Genomic DNA, 14,556 nt, shown 5'->3' with positions numbered 1-14,556 from the left:
AGGATGATGATGACTTTAAGCACGGAGGCTGATTTGACCTCAAAGCTACAGTTTGGTAAGCAGTAGTAATGACAGCGCGAATGGACGCTCAAGGGGGCTGGAATACACACAGTGCACGCGGGTATTATCGGAGGGGTGCATTGTCACAAGACGCTGTTAGGGCTGCACCGGATAGGAGATTACGTCAGTAGCCTTCAATAGTTACTGCGTGCCACATCCCGGACACTGGCGATCAAATATAAGTCTAAGCTCGTGTTGGTGAACTCTCGTACCTACTATGTTAGTATGAGTGAAATATGACAGGTCGACGGCGTTTTTGACAGACGGTAACTGTGAGGTAACCAAGAGAGGGTGAGCGGTACATTCAGCGGGGAGCGGGAGTGGCCATACTGTACGATAGTACTCTTTATTGTACTGTGGCGTGGCAGTACCAACGAGATATACGTATAGTCAACCAATTGGAAGCTTAGGTCACTGAAAAACTATGCCATAGTGACGTTATAAATCAGATTGTAAGAAATCTCTTGCTGCTTGTCAGTTTGACATGGTTGTAGAGTGGACTAGGGTTCCAATTGGTTGACTGTACGAGTAGAAAACGGACGCAGACGTTGAATAATTTCTTCCTTCTCTTTACGTTATCCCGGAATTGAACGGCTCGTGAGAGTCTTGGGTCCGATTCAGCAAATAATCCTGGAATTTGGCGAAGACAGTTAGGTTTCACAAAGGCACTTCCTTTCCAACTACCAACTACATAGGTATATAAAAGAAGGCAAACTAGGACCTACTTGGATTAGTTCAGTGACCTCGCGATGTTTTCTCTCCCTGAAAAGGAACTATCAGAAGTACCAAATATCAAATGAGGACATTAATGAATGATTAGACATCCATAATAAATGGGAAAGTGTGTGTGTCTGTTTGTTTGTCCGTCTTTCATGGCAAAACGGAGCGACGATTTGACGTCATTTTTTATGTGGAGATAGTTGAAGGGATAGAGAGTGACATATAGGCTACTACCCCCCTACTTATCTAAAATGGAGGAGGTGGACGTTTGTAAGGAGCATTCCGAAATTTTTGCGAATTTAACGCGAGCGAAGCCGCGGGCAAAAGCTAGTAAAGAATACATCCGTGTCAAACCCGTGATAACACTACAGTGGTGGAAACTTCACGGTCGGAGGTTACTTAGTTTCCTTTTATAGGTAAACACGATTATGAATTATCATCAATTAACGGGTAATAAATCAACGATTCTTATTTCGACACTATAAGGAAAACTACAAAATTGCTTGTTCTTCGATAGTTCTAGTAGCAAATTAACCTGATTACCAAGCAGGCTAATGCCTTAAATACATGCATCAGGTTTTTCGTCTGTAGGTTGGTACTAAAGTGTACATTAACTGTAACAACTTAACAACCCACGTTGCGTTTAGGGATTGCAGTACCGGTACTGTTTTAAAGAACCGGGATTTTCGGTACCGAAGCAATATGGAACCGGGATTTCCCGGGATTTTCGGTACTTTCGGGACTGGTCTAATTTTTTCGCTTTTTCAAATAAAACAACATATTTTTTTTGCATTTTACTTCTTTTATTATTATATTACCATAACCGAACCGCACCGGATTAGCTCGGCGTATTATTTTATTTGCCTTTTTTTATTTCGTAGTCATTTTCATAGTGAGATAATACCGTGCAACAACAACAAAAAAACGTGAATAATTCTGCCTAAACCCGACTATCTGGCAACTATAGGCACCAATGGTTACCGTTGCAATACATTGCTCCGATTAAGCGATCTGCCATTACTGGGAGAAGTTTAATCGCTTAGTAAAAGAAATAAGACAAATACTATTAAAGAAATATAATAATTAATTATAGACCGGCAGTAAAACCTCACAAAACTCCCCAAACATGTAATTTGAATCAAAGAATGTAAACTAAAGGAAACAAAACATTTGAAATGGTGCACTATTTTTTTGCTAGTCAGAGGGAACGTTCTCGAGAAAATTAGTCATTTTCTGGAAATTTCTGTGGAATACCGTAATATCACAATTTAAGTAAACATTTTTTTAAAGTTAAGCGATTTTATAGCAGTTATCATTAAAAGTTAGACCTGAGCCATTGCCGACTTTTTTTCTAGACCTACATTTATGTATCAGAGCGACAATTCCACCATACATTATTTTCTTATAAGTCGATAGTATATACGGGCAGGGTTTTTGATTGAAGCTCTTAAGCAGCGTGATTTTTACTGACTTTTAGCACAAATATACACACAGTCATGTTTTAATAATCAATTTATAATAAGAAAACCTTAAACATTCCTCCAGAATCACTCTATTCATACATAGGTGAAATACGCATAATTTAGTAGTTTTTGAGTCTATCGCAAAATTCGCGAACACAGTTTTATAACATGCAGAGAAATGAGTCAAATGAGATTGAATGAGAAAAAATAAATACACAAATTAATATAACAAACATTCGCCAAAAATACAAAACTCGACTACTGAACTGGCTAGTGGGGCTAGTTAGGGTATCGCGGTGGCTACGGCTGCCAGGTTGCCTGCCAAACGCTATTAAATAGTGATTAAAAGCGCGTGTTCGTGTACCTATGCCTATTTTTAAACTGTTTAAATAATATAAACAGAAATAAATAAATTTTGTAGCAAAAATGTCACTAAAAAATATTTCCCGAAAGTACCGAAAGTACCGGGATTTTTCAAGTTGATTTCCCGGTTCTTTGCTTGGTCAAAAATCCCGGGAATTCCCGGTACTTTCGGGTACCGGTATTTCCCGGGAGCAAACCCTAGTTGCGTTGCCCCGTACAGTCACCGGCAATAACCGAACATCGTACAAAAAAGACTGCGAAAATGTAATACCGGGTGTTTTTTTTAACAGAATCAAAAACTACGATACTTACTACTAAAATTACGATACTTTTGTTTAATACGTTTTTAAAATATTCTATACACTTATGTATATATATACACTCTAAATATTCTAAAAGTCACTGACTAATTTATTATTCCGTTTGAAAAGTATATGTCAGAGAATATAGGTATTTTAATCAGATCTAGACTGTACTATACTATCGATAGGTATTCAGTATACAACGTGTGCAAAATGACGCACCCACATTTATTCGCAGTTTCATTTTAATACCTACAAAAAGCTCATGTTTATAAAACTCATATTACTTAAACCTCGAAAAGTCTCCGGTTATCGGATTATGATAAAAGGTATTACTTATAAGCTCGCCTTATCTTATCGCCACGCCAAAATGTTTGGAATCCGATTTTATGACCACCAGAACAAATATAGCCGCTCATAATATTTAGTCTGTAAACTTATATTAATAAATATTTACTAGATATATGGAACTTAGTTACTTAGAAAACACAATAATAGATCTCGTAAGCAAATGACAACCATGATGAAGTTTATGTACGCAAAGAATGTTGAAAATACAAGGATTATTTATTTTTGTTAGGTACATTAAAAAGTAAAGCATTTTATAACAAAATTACCAACTGGTAAGATGGAGACATGTTTTTAACTTTAAATAGGTAATGTCTATTGAATTCACTCTCTTTTTCAAAATTTCTAATAAAATATAACATAAGTACTAACATTTATTCTTGCATGTAGCCCGCAAGGGCTCTTTTACATGTCAATAGGTACATTACATGAAACATACAACCAATGCCTGGGTAAACATTACATTTATAATAATTCTTAAAAAAAAAAAGCTGTAAGTATTCTGTTTGTTGAAGACTGAGAATTCAACAGGAAGTGACACTGACCAAACCATTTAGTTTTTCTCTTTGTCAAATGTGTGCGAAAGTAAATACAGAAAGTAACTACACACAATAGTTTTGACAACAATAGTTTAAACTTTACTCATGCATCCGTCAAAATTAAAAATAATCCCTTAAATTTCTGATTAAATCTAAACTTTTAAAGTGATTACAAGACCCCAGAAACTGGCACAAGCTGAATTAATACACAAAATTAATGCCAGTACGAATAAAGAGGAGATTAAAAAAAAGCGTCTGATAAAAAGGGTGCTTATCGCTGGTTACTTTACATAGCGAATGGCAAATAAAAACGTGGGTTGAAATAATATTTTCTTTTCTACTTTCGGTTTATTGCGATGATAAAACGAGGGGGTTTTGAAAGCTTGACTAGTCAAGTAAAAACACGGTGTATAATGATTTTTATTCAAATTGTGCACGTTTTTTTTTTACTCTTGGGAGTGTAGTTTAAATGTGGATGGTAGGTATGCACGGTATTGTGTTAAAAATAAGAGCGTTTTCAAATTGTTCAATCCTACATTATGAGATGGAAACAGTGAGAAGTTGACGCTTTATTATGTTTCCATAAAAAAGTAATAAACCGAATAACAGTCGCGCTTAGTAATAAATAATAATACCTTCTGTAATAACGTTATTTAATACTTACTGATTACATTTTAGGCGTTTTTATGGCAAAAGAACCGTTACGAAAAGTGTAACATGACTCAAAAACACAAATCATGACTTTCAAGAGAAATACGATACATTAAAAAACGTTACCGTTTTCAATAAAAACTTTATCAAATGGATTTTGCCATATTTAGCGTTTCAAAGTAAAAATACAAAAAAAATCTAACTAATAGACATAAATATTTACACAATTGAAACACTAAATTTGAATGTAATTAGAAATATATTCGCTTATCAAAAGTAAAAAGACTTATGGCATTATGTCTTCGGAAGTACAATTTTAGAATGTTTGTACCGTGCAGAATCCCTCAGAAATTTATTTTGTATCATTAATCTAAAGGGAAAGGGCGTGACATCGCCTTTCAAAGGACTCTCCACACAAAAAGGTACTTTAAACCCGTTTTGTATGGAGACTTGGGTCCTTTTGTGTATGTTTCTGGGAGCGCTTACAATTTTACACGGTTTTTTGAGTGAGGACGTTCAGAGAACTTGTTAGGTTAGTTGAAAGGCGGTTGTTGGAAATAGAATAAAGATCTATGTTGTCGGTCACTGAAATATAAAACTAGAAAAGAAAACTAACCACCAATATTCTAACGTCGTACCCCCTCATTCATAATTTTCATAAACGTACACTAAAGTTATCAAGCCGATAAAGTTTGTTTCGCTCCTTGAAAAACATAGTGACACTATCCAAAAAACATAGGTTTTTAGTTAACAACGCCATCTAGGTCGCGCGTTCATAACGAACGCAATGCAAAGACACCTATCGATTTAGCTCGCTTAGAAGCGACAGGGGGCGCTAATGTCACTATGGCGAATAGTGGGAATAGACGCGTGGGGGACGGGAACAATGTCATGTTTGCATTAATGACCTGGACGCCGATCAAAATGTAGTGAACCGTAAGACGAAAGTTGTCATTTTGTGTTTAGTGACGGTGTTCCGCGAGATTGAATGGTAAGTATGACAATTTTCTTATGGAACATTGTATCAATCCTTAAAGTGTCACTTTGAACTTGTAATAACTATTCAATATTGAGTTTCATTTTAAAGTTACAGTGTCATTTTTGCTATAATGACACTAGTACTTTAACAATTCTAAACGTTTTGAGATAGGTATAGTGACACTGTGCACGTAATGACGGTTTGGCTTTAAACTATTAGGCTTAATGCAGGTTAAAAATAAAGTTATACTGTACTTTTACTTAAAATGACGTTATGGTCTTAACTCGCTAAAAAGAATTAGCATGAATGAATCGTCATTATCTGTTTAGTGTCATTTTTGATTGTATGAATTACCATAATTACGCTTACAAAGAAATGGAATACCGCTGTTTATGAGTTTAAAGCCACTTTAAGGGTCCCCCCACATCTAGCGTCTCGCGAGCGTCGCGTCGGGCCAACTGTATGGAAAAAGACGCCGCGTCGACGCGACGTCGTCGCGGCGTCAGGCTTTGCCCATACAGTTGGCCCGACGCGACGCTCGCGAGACGCTAGATGTGGGGGGACCCTAACTGGTAATGGTAGCTTTAAGCGCGTTGACTGATTATTATCACTTTAATTTTTATGTCATGCTTTGCGGTAATTAAAATTACAAAACAGTTAATGATTAATTACCTTCTAGACATATTACGTTTAATACCATTGTTCCATTTAAGTTTAGCACATAAACCTACACAATTTTGATGAAATTCTATGAAAAAGACATTTTACTCTAGTTTTTTGTAAAATACCTATAAACAGCGCTAATAAAAATGAAGGTTATTTTTTGTATAATTATTTTTTACGAAGTAATTGCTATTTTTGTGATCTACAAGACACAATTACTAATTTAAGATACAATTTAAAAACTATGATTGCTAGTGGATAAATTTCTTGTGCATTAATATAACTAAATTATTAGCCATAAATAAGTATATTTGTTTGTTACATTAAAAAATGGCTCAACGATATTCAAGGCTAAAAAATTCAAAGCAATCATCAATAGTATAAACACACCAGCATCTACAGATCACCTATTTGCTACATCGCCACGAGCATGCACATTTCAAGCGGCCGACTAAACTTCGCATAAGTTAGGGTATACCACGTCGTCAAAAAAAAATCGCACCTCGCGCAAAATCGTTTCAAGCAAAAATATCACTAATCTTATTGACTGTAATATATCAATATTTGTATCATTTCAAAGTACAATTAAAGCCCTTTAAGAGAAAAGGTGTACAACTTTCTTAAAAACAATAATCGCCAATCTGCCGTGGTTTAAAAAAAAGGTATTGATGCGATTTTAATGGGACTCTAGGTGTGCTACCCCAGACGGTTTTAGAAGGAGCTGTAAAGGTGTCATGTGGATCTTTTGCACTCCAAAAGTCACCGAGGACGAACGCCTGCAGAAAAAAAAGCCTTGAAGGCAATAGGGGTAAAACACCAGAAAAAGCAGCTCAAGTGGTGGTACTGCTCCTAAACGGACTACGGCAATAGCAAGTTGCTGAACGCCTAAGCATAATCCGTTTCCGGGTGCGACGAGTCTTGTTGCGGTTTCTGGAGACCAGTAGCTACATCAGGAGGCCAGGATCTGAGAGAAGACGCTGCACCACCGCTAGAGACGACCGGTACATTGTATCGGCCTCTTTGCGGAACCGCTTTCTTATCGCTCCTGAGCTGCAGATACTGCTTAGAACAGCTCGAAGGACTGTAGTGAGTGTCTCCATGATCAGAAGAAGATTGAGGGAGAAGAAAATGTTACCCCGAAGAGCTGACAGAGGCTACGAATTGAAGCCAGAGCCAATACCCCAATCGAATTGCTATATTAAGGCTTAAGGATTGGACGTTGCAGCAATAGAGGAAAGTTTTTTTCCCCAACGAGACGAAGGAGATCATTTACACCAACTATAGACGCAAAAGGGTGTACAGGAGTCAAGGAGAGCAGGTTACAGCAGTCTTCACCGAAGAAACAGTCAGTTACGGGAGCGGCTAGTGCATGTTCTGGGGCGGCATTTCCATCGACGGCAAAACGGATCCTTAACTGCAGGCAGTTACATTATGGAGATCTTAGAAGAACGTATGGTCTCGTACGCTGAGTTTTTTGGACCTGATTTCCAATTCATGCACGTCTACGCCCGTTGCCATACTGCCTTGATAGTGCGGGACTCCCTGATGCATGAGGTCGGAATGCACCGTAATGGAGTGGCAGCAACGAGCCCCGACCTGAACCCCATCGAACATCTCTGGGATGAGTTAAAACGGCTTGTTTGGTCACGGGATCCTGCTCCAGCCACCGTCAACGAGCTGGAAGCCGTAGTTATTGAGGAATGGGAAAATATTCCTCAAAAACTGATCGTAACACTGATCAGGTCCATAACTGATCGCATGGAAGCTACAGGAAGGGCCAGAGGGAGGAAAACTGGGTTTTAAGGTTAATTTTAAGTATTTTTTTTTCGATATTTGTTGATTTTATTGCGTTTGATTTTTTTTTAATTTTAACCTGAATGCACTTTGGTTACTTTTTCCTGACAATTTTAATTTTTTGTATAAAATGTCATGAATTTTATGGATATTAAAATAAATGTTGTATTACTAACGCAAATGTCAAGACTGAAAGTGATTTTTGTTTCTAATATTTTTTTAGTTATATTTTATTGTTTAAGAGGGCAAGCCAGGAGTGTTTACACTAGTTTTTTAGGGCAGTAATGCTAAATAGATACAGGGTTTGAGACCGAATATCATTTAATTCAATAAATTTTAATGTATATACATAAAAGGTGGTTTGATTGCTAATTATTCATTGAAATAAAAGGTAAATTTCATAAAAAAATGGCTATAGTGTCATTTTTCCACAAAGTAAAACGAAGATATAAAATTGTCATGTGTCCCTAAACAAAAATAAATGGAAAAGTGTCACTACCATTTTGTTTAAGCTTAATTATCTTAGAAACAAAATAAAAAAAATACAATTTACTATTATATCTATCAGGTTTAGTCACAAAACTAACAAGATCTGCCAAAAAATTACAAGTTTGTTGTAAAAATGGCAATTTTTGACAATTCAAAAATTTCAAAACTTTAAACCATTGTACCCAAAAAAGACGTTTTTCATTTAATGACACTATGTTTTTCAAGGAGCGGTTTGTCCCTGTCCGACGTATTGGTGTGAGACATAACAAACTTTATCGGCTTGATAACTTAGTGCGTTTATGAATAAGTTTCATAAGTTTGTTCTTAATTACAAGTAGACGCGAAATTCACTTAATCTTTCCGTAAATTTACAAATAAGCCACTAAAATTAAACCGATTTTGAAGGCAAGAGCTGAAGCTAGTTTGTCATATTGCTCAAATCAATTTTGTATACAGACCCAGAAAACGCTAAGAATTTATTATTTTTAACTCGTTTATACAATACATTCAAGGCGTCTTTTTATTCGGGCAGTTAAAATAAAAAAAAATGTGCAAGAATGAATTTGGTATTTCGTAAATTCGAACCCACTATACCCAGTGAGTAATAAAAGTACCTATACTAGAATAATTGAATAGAATAGAATAGAATAGAAATCGTTTATTCGTGGTAAATTACAATAGGTATTAAAAATACAAACATTTAAAATTATTAGAACGTAATATAAAAATTATCGTTTACCACGAAATGGTCCCGCCTCAGCATAATACTAACCATACAGTCAGCGCTGGTCTTCCGGCGACACCATTTGTGGGCCACGGACGCAAACGTGCATTGCAAAGAATTTCTTTGGGTATTAAACACATACAAACAACATGTGGCTTTTATCGAAATTGCTTCACGATAATAGCTTAATACAGTCCATTCAATTCGTTTAAATCGTTGTACACAACACAAAAGAAAGTAAATTAAAAAAGAGCTTATTTATTTAGAAATTGTATAGCTTGTACGCCCTTTTGTATTCAATAGGTCGCAAGAGATTTTGAGATGAGCTTTCATACAAGCTGTGAGGTAAAACAAGTTTTCAATGTTTTGAAGATTGCCATCGCTTTAGGGTCTTGCTGATGGGACAACCTGATATTTAAGCTCAAAATATACCTTAATTTTACATAAATAAGAGCTACAAATACCTTTTCATTCAATAGGTTTAAAGCTGGGTTGAACGTGATTTGTAAAACTGGTGAAGTAACCAGAAAAGTAGGGATTGAGATCAAAAGAAACCTGATCTTAAAGCCGTTGAGATTTTATTACACATAATATGTTCCAATTAATATGTAAAAATATAGATAGATAAATGAAAAAGACGTTAAATACAAGGTAGAGATAAAACTTCACCCCTCGTAAGACCCAGGCCAATATTACCGATATTGAATTTGAACTTTCTTTTTGGATTCAACAAGGAAATATTGATGCTGAGAAACAATTTTACTTTAGGCTCACTTGCACCAACCACTTAACTCAGGATTAGTGGGCTGTGAACCGTCAAATTCCACATAAAATGGTGGATTAACCCTCCATTTTCACTGGTGGGATTTTCAGAAGTTGGTTCCCCCAATTAGCAAAAGTTGTTAACAAAAATTAACTCGCTGTCAGTTTTATGACGACAATTAAGCGTAAAATCTGTCTAAAGATTTATTTATTTATATATTTATAGATTATCGCCTAAAGTTTATGTAATATTTTTATTGAAATTTCATGCTTAATTATAATAATTATCGTCACAAAACTGACAGGGAGTTCATTTTTGTTAACAACTTACGCTAATCGGGGGTCCCAAATAGTGGCCCTTATCAACCCAGAAATAGGCACAGAATAATCAGTGTCCAGTGTCAATGTCACGCTGGTGAAATACCCCAAAGATGCCTGCATTCAAACCCAATTTCTAATTTATAATTAAGTAAATCACTTATCGTATTTCTTACCTACTCTAAATCTAAATCTAACAGACAGAACTCATTTGCTTGGGATCAATTCTTTTTTTTTTAACATGATTAGTTGATTACTTGATAAGTTAATTACGCTACATTTTTATGTGCTCCATCAAGATCAAAGAATGTCTAAAATTCAGCCAAGAACCATAATCATGCATGTGGGAAGTGGCCAAGATTCCTGTCCCGCCTACTAACTAGATTCGAACCCGGGACTCCGAGCAAAAAAGCCGCAGGTAGTTCCGGGAACGCCCGGGACCGAACCCACGAACGGGGCTTTCTAGGAAGCGGTAATTAGTCCACTACACCGTATGTGGAACTACAGAAGGTGAGTATATTGTAAATAATGACGATTTTACTCAAAATGTTGTGGATTGAGAACAATGCCGGAGTTTTCAAAATTGGCTGATTAACACTTTACATTTAGCATTCTTGGAAAAACCAGTGTAGGGTGTAGGTACATCCTTAGAGATGCACAGTAGGGCCTTTTAAAAATTAGATTAGATTTATTTAATATTTAAAGAAAAAGGCGTATAACTGATAATAAAACAAAGGTTCCACTAAAAGGTCTTCGAGTTTAAATTTTAAAAAATAAAGAAAAAGTGTCTGTCTTCATACCCAATCTATCTCTTTACTATTTCATTGATAGGTAAACAATTTAAAGTAGGCATTTTCCTAAAAAAACCTATCACCTATCCTATCCTTGCTAACTGGCTAATAATGCGTCAATTTGATGCAGGACTTCAGATTACGCAGATAACCCTTTGAGTCCTAGATTTAGGTAGCTCCCTTACCTAAGGTCCTAGGTAATAAATCTAGACCGAACCTGCTGTATTTCTCTCCTCTGTCGCCCGCTAGCCGCTAGGGAGTGGAATAGATTGCCTTTCGATGTAAGCCCGGCTTGATAAATGCCACGGGCAGGATAGATATAAACGGGAGTGGTTTTTGTATGGATCGCGCTGTCACTTCGAAAAATCTCCGCAGAGATCGCTTCACTATTTTCTGGGCGCTTTTGCTGACTGGAAAATTGTTGCTGTCACTGCAACGTCATTTTCTTTTTGTTCAGCATTGATTGGTGAGAGTGGGACTGAAACTTGAGTAGATTCTTGTGCTCTGTCTACCCTTTTTGGAAATTCAAGCCTGAGTTTACGTATGTATCCATAAAATACTCGCTTCTCAATCGTGGGGCTTTATCTGTATGCGATGGTGATAATAATAAAACTATTCCATGTCTTTCCTCGGGCCTCAAATTTTCTCCATCCCAAAATACTGCACGCCTTGGCCCACTTTCGCGGGCCAGTAGAGGAGCCATCGTGTAGAGGATTTATAATATGTATTATTACTTATGACTATCGTCAAGATATCAAAACCATTAATTAACGATAATAAATTGTATTTCTATCTGACGAAACGAAACATGAACATAATTATGTATGAAACTGATTACCCATTCTGACGCGTCACTACACAACACATCAAACAAATGTGCAGCCGACTGAAAATGCTTCATTCTGATCCCAGAATATGCAGTCGGCTTACAGAACTGAGCCCACAAAACTTAGTAAATTACATCACGTCTTTTGAGACCCGCGTACGTAGGACCCCCAGGGCGTTTGGTTTCACGCACACTCTAATAACAATATAGGATTTATTGAAGTTTGTGCATTCAAGGTCTATGTGTGGAGCCAGCATGGGGTGAGATATAATGGTTTATTCTTAACGATTGGGACCATTATGATTCGCTGTGCCTCATTTTGTCTCAGGGGCTACTTACAAGTCTTTTTTGTGTTTACGACAGGCCTTGCTCATGTGCATATCTGCCGCCATCTGTTTTCCTTTAGTCGCTTTAAGGTCTCCCCAAATCGCGGAGATAGATCGGTCATACCCTTCGAAGAGGAGCTACCAACAGCGCCAGTATCGCGTTTGCGTGGCGGCCTCAAGGAGGAAAGCGAGCCCGCAAACGCCCCGTGTACATACCTGCTGTTGCTAAGTCATGGATGTTTTCTATGTATATAAGTATGTGTTTATCTATTTAAGTATGTACGAGTATATCGTCGCTTTAGCACCCATAGTACAAGCTTTGCTTAGTTTGGGACTAAATTGATCTGTGTAAGGTGTCCCCAATATTTATTATTTATTAGTTTGTTTTGTGTGATGTCGCACACACATACTTGTACACACACAGATTAGACTACCGGTCTAGCAAACCCCTAGGGTGTTCCTGTCTGCAAAGCGGATGATCCTGGCCATCCTGGGTTCGAATACACGGTAACGGCATTTGTGTGATGAACAAAAAATATAAGATACTTATTTGATTACAACTTGTATATTTAGGTGTAATTAGTGTGCAATTTCATAGAAGTTGCAATACGTTTGTATTAGCTTTCTTGTGGCAAACCTGTATATTTTAAACGTACTTTAGGTACTTTTTCATGTAGGCAATCTTCCAAATTACTTCACAATAGCTACCTCTACAATTTAGAACGCCTCTCCTGTCAACTTGATGCATTAAAGCAAAAACCTCAATGCACCTTACAATGCTGCAGTGACTTGTTTTTAAGAACGTCAAGATTCCTATAAAACTTCTATGGACTTAAGACCTTTTCGAGCGCAACGGGTGATACATTTTACTAGCGAAGAACGACGTATGTACATTTAGAGTTGTAAACACTTAAGCCCTTTTGTAATGGAAGGAGCATGTGGCTCGTGGAAGAAGAAGGTCGTATGTGTGGTTAAATTGTGTGGAGTTGTGTCATTTTGGATAGGTGATGGGAAAATGGCGCCCGGTCAAAGCGGCCGACGTCAATCTCAGATGAACGAGCTTTTTGTTCTGCTGGGCTTTGGGGTTCCGTGGGCAGAATTTGTAGGGCTTTATTTAATAGTTTTAAGTTTAACCAAGTTTTTTTTTCAGGCATACCATCCATTATATATCCATGCTGGTGATACACATGCGAAAGTACCTTATAAGTAAATATTGGAACAATGCTAAAACATAAATTACATTATGAGATCCGACGATGACCATGTCGTGAAAAAGCACTAGCCCTTCAGGAGACCAAAAGAGGACCAGGGCGCCGGCCTGCCACCTGGTGGTCCACCGTGTCAAAGGATTTAGAGCGAGCCCAATTGAACACACAGACAACCCAGGACAGACGGTCCTGGCGCATGAGAACGAGGAGAGCCCACCCCAAATGATGGGATAAAGGCAAAGGAGAAGAAGAAGAAGAAGAAGAAGAAGAAGAAGAAGAAGAAGAAGAAGAAGAATGCTAAAACATAAATGGACTTGTCATATTACTTCGTGATTTGTACTTAAAAATGTAGCAAAAAAGTTTTTCTAAGTAGGTATTTAGGTATATTTTTAGAATTAAATCAGATGTATTTTAGTATCAAATGTATTTTGTATATTTTTAGAATTAAATCAGATAAACAATGCCATTAAAATCCATACTAATATTATAAATGGGAAAGTGTGTGTCTGTGTGTGTCTGTTTGTCCGTCTTTCACGGCTAAACGGAGCGACGAATTGGCGTGATTTTGTAAGTGGAGATAGTTGAAGGGATGGAGAGTGACATAGGCTACTTTCTGTCCTTTTCCAACGCGTCCGAAGCCGCGAAGCGTATGAAATACATAAAAGACGTAAACAATACTGAACCCTCGGCTCCAAAATCCTACTCACCCTTGTCTGCTTTGTTAAGTTTATTTGAGCGGCCACCAGCCTGTTGTGAAAGTATCCGATTTCTATGAAAAATGTCGAGGGTGCGCTCCGAAACGTATTTTTATAACACAGAATAAATAATACCTACTCAACATGGAAGCTCTCAGGATATCTCTGGGTTTTTAAAATGGTACAGTCGACTACAATAGTAGATTGTGTCACAAGGAAGCAAAATTAGATATTTACGGCGAGGGCTTACATTGAATCCTGAACGAAGCAAAGGATTCTATATAGAATATTATAACAGAATAGTAGTGAGGAATCACGTATTAACGCCCAAGGAGGGAATAATTTTGCTACCATGTGACACATACCGCTTATCACATCGCCCATGAGGAAATAATAAATGTACAAAATTGTGTTCTTGAACAGAAAAGGGTTACTTTACTCCTTCATAGCAGGGAAGAAAAGTGCAAATTCGCTCCCTCCTAGCAGGGAAAAATAAAGGCACCCGTTACGAAATGGTGATGTGAGAAGAGATTTA

This window comes from Leguminivora glycinivorella, chromosome 13 (assembly GCF_023078275.1).
Source record: "Leguminivora glycinivorella isolate SPB_JAAS2020 chromosome 13, LegGlyc_1.1, whole genome shotgun sequence".
NCBI lineage: Eukaryota > Metazoa > Arthropoda > Insecta > Lepidoptera > Tortricidae > Leguminivora > Leguminivora glycinivorella.
This window is presented reverse-complemented; position numbering follows the sequence as displayed.